Source organism: Lycium ferocissimum, chromosome 2 (assembly GCF_029784015.1).
Source record: "Lycium ferocissimum isolate CSIRO_LF1 chromosome 2, AGI_CSIRO_Lferr_CH_V1, whole genome shotgun sequence".
Lineage (NCBI taxonomy): Eukaryota > Viridiplantae > Streptophyta > Magnoliopsida > Solanales > Solanaceae > Lycium > Lycium ferocissimum.
In genome coordinates, this window is record NC_081343.1 from 23,282,141 (window position 1) to 23,293,713 (window position 11,573).

The following is an 11,573-nucleotide window of genomic DNA, read 5'->3' on the forward strand; positions in this document are numbered from 1 at the left end:
TTTCTTGTTGTTGGTCTTTGATTTCTATGGTTTTCTTGTGGATGAGATACTTGGAAGGTTCTAGAGGTGTGGAGAGGGTGGAAGTCGTGTATGGAAATGAATAAAATGAAGTGGGCATCACTTATATAAACTTAGAACATTTCAGCTGTCGAGACTTCCACGGACTATTCCACGGTCCGTGGAACCCAGTGTTGGTCGTGGAACTGGTCGTGGTTCATGACCAGCCAGACCTCTCTCCTCGCTGCCCATTCCACGAACCATTCCACGGTCCGTGGAATATTATATGGGCCGTGGAAGTGGTCGTGGAAATCCTTTTGCTTTCGCCAAAGTTGTTCTCGTCGTTTCGTTTGATCTCAAATCCTTATGAAACCTTCTTACCATTTGTTTATCACTTCATTAACAATCTAGGGGACGTTATAACTCTCCTCCACAACATCCCTAAGGCATCATTAACTCAATACCCGTAGTTTCGTCCAACGCGCTAACTTATAACTCGATTCCCTTAACAACTTCTCGCTTTAACTTGGATGTCTTTGGAAATCTTAATTAGGACTATCGATCACTCTTCTTTGCTTACCCAAACCTCTTATTCATCATGCCCTTCTTGAGTCTACTCGCTTGCATGCTAAGGGGAAATTTCCAAGGTGTAACAAGTACCAAGCAAGGGTACGCCAACAATATCATGAAAAGGCTACATAAGCCATATAGAATACTATCCTCTTATCAAACATAAACGAGTGAGGTACCATAATATCATGAACAAGATATATCAATAGTCTCCAATATTTACTATCACCACGCGACATCAAGCCAACAACAATAGAACAATGAAGTCATAACACAACAGGGTTGCTAGCCCCAATCACACAACAGGGCCCAACCTAAGACAAGATCCAACCAACTTTATACCCGAAGGCTTACATGCCTTCTCCGAAAATATTATCTAAATATATTCTTCGTTGAACTAAGTCTCACCATTGGGTAAACCGTAACCTACCTGGAAGGTCGAACAATGATAACACCAACAATCACTCTTTATCCTTTCCTTTCCTTTGAGCCTCGAGATCAAGAAAGTCTAAGCATATTCGAATCATGAAATTAGGATCAAGAAGAACATCAAAACAAACCATACTTCTATCAAGACCCAAATCCCCAACCTATAAAATAGGGTTTATGAATTGGAAGGATGAAATTAGGGATCTAAAGGTCCCAACATGAAATTAAACCTCCAGGTGATCAATTCCCATCATTAGCAAGCTAGAGCAAATAAGAATTCACTCTATTTTATATTCTAGGCAAAACTCCTAAAGTTGGGTATAAACCCTATCTTCCAATTTCACAAATTAACCTCCAATTAGGAGGAAATTATGAAATAAAGGATTCTAATCATCATTCAATGCTTAAAGAAGCTAACCCAACTAACAATTCATGAATTAGAAGCCTAGAAGGAAAATTCATTAAGCCAATTTTTAATCTTCCATCACTTAATGAACTAACAAGGTAAAGGGATTCTAAGATGATAATGGTTAAAGGAATAAAAAAGAGATTAGAAGGACTCACCATCAAGAATCTTCTCCAACAATACTCTAGAATGCTCCCAAAATCTCAAATTTTAGAATAGTAATTGTCATGACCCATCCAGAGGGCCATGATGGGTACCCGGAGCTTGCTTACCAAGCACCACTTGTCATACTTCTTCCAATCTATCTCAGTGGACCACTTTTCTAATTATCCAATAACATCACCTGAATAAATGCCATTCTCAAAATAAAACTCGTTACGAAGCAATCTTCGATTCCACCTCAACCATATATATATACAAGTCTGCAAGGCTGGAAAATTATATACAGAATATACACTAATAAGGTCATGAGATATCTACTATCCACACATGTCTACGAGCCTCTAACTGGGGTACTGAAGATCATAAGGATGGGATAGGACCCCGCCATGCCCCAAATATAAACACAAAAGAATATACCAATAAACTGCAACTCCGAATTAGTGGAGCGCTCCTGTATGTCTGCTTATAAAGCTCCTAGGGATCTGGACCCTCTCTCTGTCTACCTGCGGGCATGAATGCAGCGTCCATAAAAAAAGGACATCAGTACGAACAATGTACTGAGTATGTAAGGCATGAATAATAACATAATAAAGAGATAAGGAAATAAAAGATAAAGAGATAACCTGTAACTGACTGCCTCTTAAGGCGGAACCATGAATGCTAATCTTTACCTTTAAAGCAACATCATAACATATATATATAAACTGGCCGACCATGTAAGTACGGTGTAATCATCATTAGCCCACATCAGGGCCTCCCGCGTCAGGGTTAATCATCTCATGCCGCCCACTAGTGGTGTCTGCCCGGCAAAATAGGCACGATGTTATTATCATATCCATAAGACACCCACTACGGCTACCGTAGTGGTGTCTGCCCGGCCAAATAGGCCCGGTGGAATCATACATAACATAAGCATGCATGGGAGCTCAATCAAAAGCTATAACTCTATCGGAGTGACCTAAGATCGGTAATCTCCGATTATCTTATGGAGCAATTATCATCGCTATCTCTCACCTTGAAGGAATAATCATCATGAGGTGAGATCAACAATAATGAATGAAGCCAAGAAAAATCATGAAATAAGCTCAACAATATCATAATAGCATCACAACCATAAACTTTGGAATCTCTAGACATATGATCATCATTATTGTTATCATCATAAAAATATACTCATCTTTAGCATCATAAGAACTCTAAGAATCATGAATCTCTAGCCTTTGGGAATAAGGACATTATGGAAACATGTATGGGTTTGCAAGAAAGGAATCATGCCTTTGAAAGAAAGGAACTAGCCTTAACATACCTTTTCCTTCTTAACGACTAAACGTTCTCTTCCCAAGCTCGCGACTCTACATTCAAGAGAATTCGTACTAAGGTTAGGTCATTAAAAGCATGCTTAAGTTTAAACTAAAGCAACTAAAGGCTAACGGAATATGGACAAAATTTCCTTTGTTTCCTTGACTTTCCCCATTTAATAGACAGCTCCCAAACATCAATAGAAACATCCACAATATCTTAATCAAGAGGCTTCTTTCAAGTTAAGCATTGCCCAATCCTCAAAACTCCTTTTTAAGGTTATCACAACAATAACTACAAAACAACACTATATTCACTTACATCCAATAATTCATCAACACCATTAGTACCCTCCTCAACAAGATCATACTCATAGCATACTAAGAATCATGACTCAAGTTAATTTACTACTAAAAAATATCATTAACTCCATATTTGAGCTTCATCTTCTACTTTCTTCCCTTATCCAAGTTATTCAACAACCGAATACTCTTAATAACATGAAATAGATTTAAAACTCACCTTTTATCATATAAGGATGAACTTTGGATTGATGTATTTCACTTGAATGAAACTCCAACTTCAATCCCAAAGAGAATCTTGAATTCTACAAACCCTAGAAAGTCTCCTCACATTTCATTTTCTTGATTCTTGCTATTTAATCTTTGATTTCTCTTGGGTTTGGGTTAATATGAGAGGGGGAATGTTCTAGAGCATTCAAGACATAGGGAAAATGTTGGAAATGAATTAAATGAACAAGGGTCATCTATATATAAAAAGAGAAAAAACCTGACCCGGCCCGATTATACAGCCACTTATACGGTACGTATAAATGGTCATATAATACCACCATGGGATAACCCCTCTCTGGAATGGTTATACGGACCGTATAAGTGGTCGTACAACCCCATTTTTTCTGAACTTGCTGTCTTTGATTCGTTTGACTTCCAATCCTTATGGAACCTTTTTGGCACTTATATAACACTTCATTAACCATCTAAGGAGCCCTATAGCTCCTCCTCATGAAATTTATAAATAAACATTAGCTCGATTGATGTGAAACCTTCCCAACCACAACTTATATTTCACTTCCTTTGACGAATCTAGTTCCACCGAGGCATGCGACTTCAAAATCTTGTAATACGCACTTAAAGCCATCAAATGCTCTCTTTAACTTCATAAGGGCTTCATGTTTACCATAAACTTGCATTAGTCTATTTACAGTGCAACATCTCAAAATTCCCGAGATGTAACATTCTCCCCCCCCCCCTAGAAACATTCGTCCTCAAATGTTAGACTCTTGGGGATTCTACAAAAATTTCGCCAGAGTTTCCCCTGTAATATGGCACTACCCCCCTGTCACAGCAACCCAAAATATCTCGCCTCGCGTGTGGCCACAATAACAACATCAACAATCATGCCCACACACGAACAAGAAAGCATCAAAGAAAGTATTACATACCTGGGGACAATGGCATCTCTGCTTGGGCCTCTTCTGGGGGTGGAAATAAATGCGGATATCTGGACTTCATATCTTCTTCTGCTTCCCAAGTCATTTGCTCTCTGTTATTATTTCTCCTTAAGACCTTAACTGAGGTGACATCTTTAGTCCTGAGCCTCCGTATTTGCCTATCCAGTATGGAAATATGTACTTCTTCATAAGACAATTTCTCAGTAACTTGGACATCATCTACAGGCACGATTCTGGAAGGGTCTTCAGCACATTTATGAAGCTTCGACACATGGAAAATCGGATGGACTGACTCCAAATCCGAGGGTAGATCCAATTCATAGGCCACTTGGCCTACCTTGGGTACAATTTTGTAAGGCTCGATATATCGGGGACTAAGATTTCCCTTCTTTCCAAGTCTCATTACACCTTTCATCGGTGACACTTTTAAGAATACTCAATCGTTAACTTAGAACTTTAAGTCTCGTCGGCGATTGTCCGCATAAGATTTTTGACGAATCTGGGCTGTCAACAACGAGTCTCGAATAAGCTTGATCTTTTCTACCACTTGCTGGATCAGTTCTGGGCTGATTAGTTATGTCTCTCCTACCTCAAACCATCCAATTGGCGGTCTACACTTTCTCCCGTATAGAGCCTCATATGGGGCCATCTGGATACTGGAATGATAAATGCTGTTATATGCAAATTCAATAAGTGGAAAATGATCATCCCAATTGTCTCTAAAGTCTAATACACATGCCCGCAACATATCTTCCAAGGTCTGGATAGTGCGTTCAGCTTGCCTATCAGTCTGTGGATGAAATGTTGTGCTAAGTCTCACTTGAGTTACCAAACCTTCTTAGAAGGACTTCCAAAATTAGCCGTAAATTGTGCTCCCCTATCTGTGATTGTCACGACCCAAACTGATGGGCCGTAACAAGTGCCCGACCACTACTGGCCAAGCACTCCTTTGCTTGCATTTACTGCTCACTGACTATCCTGGGCCCATACACAATCTATAACTGAGCTGTACTGTCTCCCGAGCAATCAACATAAAAGACACCGTACCGGGAATTCACGACCAACGCATACATATAAACATAAACACTGAGAATAACAACGTGAGCCGATATGCCACCACACATATATCTTTTGTACCACAAAATACACGCCGACGAGGCTTCATAATATCACGACTACATATCCCGTCTCTGAGTACCTCTATAGAGTACAAATTGTAGAAATGACAGGACAAGGTTTCCGCCGTACCCATATATGTACGTAACTAAATAGCGTACCAAAAGGACTGAAGCTCCGGATCAATGGAGCGTACTGACTGTCGCTGAGGGGAGGTCCTACTGCTGTGAATCGTCCGACTGACTACCGAGATAATAGTCAAAATACCCCCCAACGTTTGACCAAAATGCCAACTACACACCGAACCTTTGCGGGGGTCCTATTACCCCCCTGGACAAATTTTTTCAGTAGCAAAATGTCTCTCTTTTTTGCTGATGGCAGTCAATCGCCAACCCCCAAATATTAAATGGCGGTTGTCCACACGCGCCTGGCCCACGTGCCACTTGTTTAATTTTGCCCCATTTTTTATTAATTTCCCCCTTCCTCCATCCATCTACTCTTCTTCAAAAAAAAAAAAAAATCTCTCAATTTTCCATACTCCATTTTTATTAAGGATCTGAAAACCCATACCCAATTCTCCTTCATCTTCATCAACATTATCATCATCATCATCATCATCTTCACTAGGAGTTGAAAAAAAAAATCACACCAACTTGCTCAAATCTAATCCAAACAAACCCAAATGTGAAAGGAAGCTTCCTAACACCAAATAGAACAAAGTTCATCCATTAATTTGATTAAACAATGGGCAATTCGCGAGTGCCCTTCTTTGGGGTGGTCTTTAAATTTGCCCCTCATATTTGCGGTCTTTAAATTTTGCCCTTCATATTTGTGGTCTTTAAGTTTTGCCCTTAGCTTGGATACCGAGGTTTTGGGTTCGAACCCCCGCTCAAGCATAAAATAAAGAAATAATTTCGCAAGGCGGGCGGAGGGAGTGTCGCCCCTCCGCATAACTTCCTTAAGGAAAAACTAAAGTTATGCCGGAGGGGCATAACTTTTCCTCAAGACATAGTTTAGTTATGCCTTATGGAGCAAAACTTTTCCTTAAGGAACTATGCCTTATGGGGCAGACTTTTAATTAAGGCATAACCAAAAGTATGCCTTAACTAAAAGTATGCCTTAACTAAAAGTGTGACTTGAAAAGTTTAAAAAAAAAAAAAAAAGTCTCAAGGCAAAGTCTGCCCCCTCCGGCATAACTTCCTTAAGGAAAAACTAAAGTTATGCCGGAGGGGGCATAACTTTTCCTCAAGGCATAATTTAGTTTTGCCTTATGGGGTAAAATTTTTCTTAAGGAACTATGCCTTATGGGGCATACTTTTAATTAAGGCATAACCAAAAGTATGCCTTAACTAAAAGTGTGCCTTTAAAAGTTTAAAAAAAAAAAAAAAAAAAAAAAATTCTCAAGGCAAAGTCTGCCCCCGCCCGCATAACTTCCTTAAGGAAAAACTAAAGTTATGCCGGAGGGGGCATAACTTTTCCTCAAGGCATAATTTAGTTTTGCCTTATGAGGGCAAATTTTTTTCTTAAGGAACTATGCCTTATGGGGCATACTTTTAATTAAGGCATAACCAAAAGTATGCCTTAACTAAAAGTGTGCCTTTAAAAGTTAAAAAAAAAAAAAAAATTCTCAAGGCAAAGTCTGCCCCCTCCGGCATAACTTCCTTAAGGAAAAACTAAAGTTATGCCGGAGGGGGCATAACTTTTCCTCAAGGCATAATTTAGTTTTGCCTTATGGGGTAAAATTTTTTCTTAAGGAACTATGCCTTTATGGTATATATTTTTAATTAAGGCATAACCAAAAGTATGCCTTAACTAAAAGTGTGCCTTTAAAAGTTAAAAAAAAAAAAAAAAAAAAAAAAATTCTCAAGGCAAAGTCCCTCTCCGCATAACTTCCTTAAGGAAAAACTAAAGTTATGCCGGAGAGGGGGCATAACTTTTCCTCAAGGCATAATTTAGTTTTGCCTTATGGGGCAAAATTTTTCCTTAAGGAACTATGCCTTATGGGGTATACTTTTAATTAAGGCATAACCAAAAGTATGCCTTAACTAAAAGTGTGCCTTGAAAAGTTAAAAAAAAAAAATGTCTCAAGGCAAAGTCTGCCCTCCGCATAATTTAGAATTTAGAGAAACCCATTTAGTGTTCTTCATAGCTTTCTCCAAATTCTTAGCAATGGAGTTTAATTTTCTCCCCAAATCAACTCAAAGAATTAGTGCTTAAATAACTCCAACCAAGCAACAAGTAGCAACTCCAAACAAGCAACTTCCAATCAGATTTTCTTTAACAAGATTAGATTTTTCATCCTTATTTTTTTTCCGTATTTTTCCTTTTTCTTTCTTGATTTTTCATTTTTTTTTCTTGATTTTCGTTTATGGTGGAAAGTTGTTCTTTAACAAGTTGTTCGGAATCATATGTGGATTTTCTTCGGTTGAGATTTTCGTTTATAATGGATATTATTTTGACAACAAAAAATGGGGATGGATATTAAATAGGGTGAAGTGAAGATGAAGTAGCCTAAAAATGGAGGGAGTTCAAATTTTTTCTACTTGGCATCATATGTGGCGGCTTAGTTGGCGTCCAAAACAGGTCGGATGCAGATTTTTAAAGGCCGTCACGCGCCACCGGGCGTGTGTATTCACGCTCTCGCCACATCGGCAAAAAAGGGCCATTTTGCTGCGAAAAATTTGTCCAGGGGGGTAATAGGACCCCCGCAAAGGTTCGGTGTGTAGTTGGCATTTTGGTCAAACGTTGGGGGGTATTTTGACTATTATCTCACTGACTACCTGATCCTGCGGGCATGAACGCAGCGTCCACAAGAAGGGACGTCAGTACGAGTAATGTACCGAGTATGTAAGGTATGAATAGTAACATAATAAGGGATGTAAAGTATGAGCAACAACAGAATGGAAATATAGAACATATCGTGAGATAAAAGAATAACATGTACATGTGAGTGCCTCTTCGGGTGGATGCCATGCATGCTAGCTTTCTTTTGAAAAACATTTCTTGTTCATATATATAGAAAATAGAACATATCATATTGCCGAGGTGTCGGCTCCGATCCATTTAACCACATATGTCCCTCGTCCGGGCATCCCGCGTCGGGATGATATCATGTCATATTATACCAACTGATCAGGTGGTTACGCGTATATAACGCTCTGGCCCTTTTTCCCATATTCCCCATTTACATATACATATATCATATACATATATCATATAAGCAGCATAAAGGAGATCCCAAGGAAAGTTATGTCTCTATCGGAGTGACGTAAGGTCGGTAACCTCCAATCATATTATGGAATAATCGTGGTCGCTTTGTCTCACCTCGAAGGAACAATTATTAGAATGTGGGACTATCAATGAAGAATAACATCAAGAGAAAACATAGAATAGGATCATAAATCTCATAAGGCGTCAATTCATATACTTTGAAATCTTTGGAAAATAGAGTCATTATCAAGGAATAAAATTGAGGATTAAGAAATAGCTCAATATTCTCATATTCATATTGAATCCACAACTTGAGACTTTCAAACATGAAATCATTCTCATCATAATCATCATAGACATATCCTCATCTTTGACAACATTGCCATCATGATAAAAACATGTCCATCATTGTTGTCATAAGAGTTTACAAAATCATAAACCTCTATTTTGGAAAAATACGGACATTTTGGAAAACATTTACGAGTTATCGGAAGGAATCATGCCTTGGAATCTTAGACTTTTAACCTTTGATAACAAGGAAAATATGGAAACATATATGAAATCATAACCTAGGGATCATGCCTTTGAAAGAAAAGAACGAGCCTAACATACCTTTTTGGTCGCCTTAACTTTAACTACTCAATGCTTGTCTTAGTCCTTCAAATAAATCTTTCTAGAATCTCGCCAAAATTTCTAAAGCCTCTCCCTGTTTATATGCCTAGCCCAAAATAGTAATTCAGCAACCAACAACAACAACATCAATACCAGCATTAATCATAATATTCTCAACACCAAAATACTCCATAACATCCCATATGGGGTTTATCCCATATTTCCACCAACAAAACTATTATATGGCTATTTGACAGTTTTATCTCCGTAACTAAACTAAAATAAACATTAATAATAGGAGATTCATACATTATTCCTGAAAATATTGCTATATCTTCACTTTTTCCACCTTAAACTTGAACCACACGCGTCGCTATATGATTCTATACTCGCAACTATACGTTGCCTGAACCGAAATTCAGGAATTATCGTTGATTTAGGCTTGAAATTTGGGTTTGAGAGTTGGGGAACATTCTAGAGAATTTTGGAGTAGTTTGGAAAATGTTTTGGCTGAAAAAAGAGGGGGCAAGCCCCTTTTATATTAGTTCAAATTCGGGGGGACACTGTAGCAGTACTGCAGCACGCGTTTCTGCTCGGTCAGCTGAGCTTGTAACGTTCATAATTCTCTACTCCGATATCGTATCGATGAGAGGTTTGTTGCGTTGAAAAATAGACTCGACGAACTTCATTTTAGGCTTTTGAAAAACCTTAAAACTCTTAATATACTAGGAGATATATCCCTCCAAAGTTGACCCAAAATTCTGTCCAAAATTCTGTCAACTTTTTCCAAATTCTCAACAAATTTATTTTCTTCGATTTGCTTGGTCCCAGAGTTCCCATAGCTTGTTATATGAACGTAAACCTTCATGACCATAGGATTTCTTTGTATAATATCATACATCGTTGAAGGTAACTCCAATATCCATACTTAGAACGTCCAGTACTTATAAATTTCCACGTATGAAACTACGGGGTGTAACAGTGATGATGGATACTGGGACACCATGAAGTCGCACTATCTCTTTAAGATACAGCTTTGCATAATCTTCTGCTGAGTATGTAATTTTGACTGGTAGAAAATGAGCTAACTTCGTAAGTCGGGTCAACAATAACCCATATGGAGTCATACTTACGCCGAGAACGAGGCAAGCCTACAATAATCCATGTTGATCACTTCCCATTTCCAAGTTGGAATTTCCATAGCTTGCAACAATCCTCCTGGCTTTTGATGCTCAATTTTCACTTGTTGACAATTTGGACACTGAGCTACAAACTCCGCTATATCTTTCTTCATTCCTTCCCACTAATACATTGACTTGAGATCATGGTACATCTTTGTCGCACCTGGATGAATAGAATAACGGGAGTAATGGGCTTATTCCAGAATCTGGTGGCGTATCCTGCAACATCCGGGACACATAGCCTATTTCAATACCTAAGAACTCCATCTGCAGAAATCTCAAATGGTGACTTCTCTTTCTGAGGAAGTGTATCTTTGTAATAACTCAATTTGGGGTCTTTATATTGGCGTTTTTTCACCTCCGCTACTAAAGATGAAACAGCAGGGTTATGAACAGGAACTCCTGCATCACCCGAGTCCATTAAGCGAACTCCTAGGTTAGCTAGCTATTGGAGTTCGCAGGCTAATTCTTTCTTCTCCGGCTGAGTGTCACATAAACTGCCCATGGATTTACGCTAAGAGCATCAGCCACCATATTCGCCTTTCCGGGATGATATAAAATACTTACGTCATAGTCTTTCAATAGCTCTAACCACCGCTCTACCGTAGATTTAACTCCTTCTGCTTGAAAATATACTGGAGACTCTTGTGATCTGTAGAAATATAAACATGAACACCATACAAGTAACGTCTCCACATCTTTAGGGCATGAATAACCGCAGTTCGTTCAAGATGGTGGGTCAGATAATTTCTCTAGTGTTTCTTCAACTGCCTGGAGGCATAGGCAATGACTTTACCTGTCACACCCCGACCCTACTAGGGTGTGATGGGCACCCGACCCCATAATCGGAGCCGAGCGAACCCGCTGACTCTCATTGCACATATGAGCTACGCCGTTTTTTTTTTTTTCAACCGGCGATAACATAAATAAGCACAAATATGAACATAGACTAATAAGCTTTACGATCATACTATACGACGGGGGACAATCAAGAGTACAAAACAGCTACATCGCACACATACGTCTACGAGCCTCTAAATATAGTACTCGTATACATAGGAAGGGCGAAATCGGTGCCCGAATATATACACAAAGTAATACCAAGGACGGGGCTCCGAAA